Below are 2,427 nucleotides of genomic sequence, written 5' to 3' on the forward strand. Positions count from 1 at the left end.
AAGAGGAGCAAATGCCCCAAAATTTTCCCTCTCGCACCTGCTTGTACTAGTTCGCGCCTGCGTGCAGACGGTTGGCAAACGGTGCGCGTGCCAGTGGTGTATAAGATCGCTTGTCCGCGAACAGCTAATTTTATATGCGAACATCCCCTGGCACGTGCAGGCCTCGGCGAGCCCCAACCCACAGACCAGTCCGGGTTCTAGCTTTGGTGTCCCCGTTGCCGCTAATATAATTGCGTCCAGACGGCAACTGGAAAATACCGGGCTCGCAGCGTTAAAGAAAGGAAACGCCTCAAGGCAGATGACGATTATCGTTTTGTGGCAGAAGGGGCACGCCAAAGGGTGTATAAACTGTTCTTAGAGTGTACAGCGACTTCTGCTACACCAGTCAAATATTTGCCTCTGAAGGTACAGCCATAGAATAAAGAACCAACTTGTACAGCCACAGAACACCTGTACATGTAGCCTGGGAAAACTCAGAGCGCATTGCATTACGATGCGGGGAGCGCCGGAATCGGGCGGTGGCAGCAGCTCGCGCAGGCGCTGACGCTCGAGAGAAGTAGTCTTGAACCGCATCGTCTGCTACAATGGTCGCATTGTCTGTCTCTGTCTGTCTGTCTGAAAAACATTTATTTAAGCGTGCTACTGCCAGGGGCAGTGCGCGTATCTCATTGTTACTGCGGGAAGTGAACCGGTATTCTTTACCAGCCGTTGTGCGACGCCAGCCTCTGAGCCTTCTGGCAGCATATGCTTCGCTTGTTCTTTCGAAAGACCGGGGTATACTGAGTCCGTGCTCGTATATTTCTCCACTGTGTGATCAGTGGCAAGAAAGAGAAACCAAAATGTGCTCGCAACGTGCTCGGCCTTTATTTGACGCGAAAGGAAAACAAAGCATTCAACAATAATAACTATGCGGATCAAACACGATGAAAGAAACGGATACGAATAAAGTAATGCTTTAGGTTAAGACAGAGAGTTGGAAGTGATGCTTCTCGACAATACACCACACAGGCCCTGCCAGCCGGCGGGGAAATGCATGCGTCACGCTCCGAACTTGGTATCTCTTCATGTCCCCAGCGGCAGCGATGACAGCGCTCATTCTGGAGGAAAGAAATGTCACTCAGTCAGCGATGTGTTCATTCGCAGCACGTGCCACTCGCTGGCGATTGTGGATATTTGATGGTGATTTGGCGTTCTTTAGACTGCTTAACATAAAGAGGAAATGATCTTGAAAAGTCAACATGCGTGATCTCCTTCCTTCGGTCATTGCATGGTGATCGAAGCTAGAACGGCGCGACTCTCTGCAGATCGTTAGAGGCAGAGGATTCCCGCCGTGGTTGCTCAGGGGCTATGGTGTTAGGCTGCTGAGCACGAGGTCGCGGGATCGTATCCCGGCCATGGCGGCTGCATTTAGATGGAGGCGAAAACACCCGTGTACTTAGATTTAGGTGCACGTTAAAGATCCCCATGCAGGTGGTCGAAATTTCCGGAGCCCTCCACATACGGCGTGCCTCATAATCAGAAAGTGGTTTCGGCACGTAAAACCCCGTAATTGTTATATTTTTTTTTTAGGATTCAAGTTTGATCTGAATAAAGCTGGCGCTCGTCTGTCTTACTTCATTTCAGCTTTTTCGTGTGACCCGAACAGTGCCAAATCGTTTGCCTTGTTCACATGGCCCGTGTACCGGAGACAGAACGACTAAAGGTTATTGAAGTGTTCCAGGGACTATATGCTCAGCATATAGTCCCTGGAAGTCATGGTAGTCATATAGTCCCTGGTCCCTGGTATAGCAGAGATGGCAGTAGGACAGTCGCTTAAAGGATGTCAGGATACTGCAAGCCTACAAGAAAGAAGGGCGCATCAAGGATGCCCCTCACGGACGAGGAGGATTTGTCCATTGTTGCGGCTGTGGATGGCTCTGCGCGGCTCCAAGAGCTACGACAAATTTTGAAGCTGCATTAAGGCTTCGAGGTCTACCGTGAGGCGGCGGCTCAATGAAGCCGGTCTAAGGAGCAGATCAGCCGCCAAAAAGCCTTTACTTAGGGCCACAAATAGGAAACGGCTCGGTTTTGCACAAGAACACTAAGGGTGGAAGGTGGAGCAATGGAGAAACGTTGTACTCAGTGATGAACCCAAGTTTACAACCACTGACGACCAGCGATAACGAACTAGGCGCCCTGCCAAGGCACGGTAAGTTATTTGCTAGAACCAATTGTTATCCATGCGTAAAATTGAAATACTAGTTCTTATTTAAGCTGGTTTACCTCGCTTGCGGGTTCAGCCAAATTTGCTTCGAGGAGACGAATAACTCAGTGCTAAAATATTTCACCACTTATATATTTAGGAAGAAAACAATGTAACTATATTAGGTTAAGATATTTGCTTAATATAGTGCACCAGTGCATCACGATGGCACAACTTATTCCGGT

Source organism: Dermacentor albipictus, chromosome 1 (genome assembly GCF_038994185.2).
Source record: "Dermacentor albipictus isolate Rhodes 1998 colony chromosome 1, USDA_Dalb.pri_finalv2, whole genome shotgun sequence".
Lineage (NCBI taxonomy): Eukaryota > Metazoa > Arthropoda > Arachnida > Ixodida > Ixodidae > Dermacentor > Dermacentor albipictus.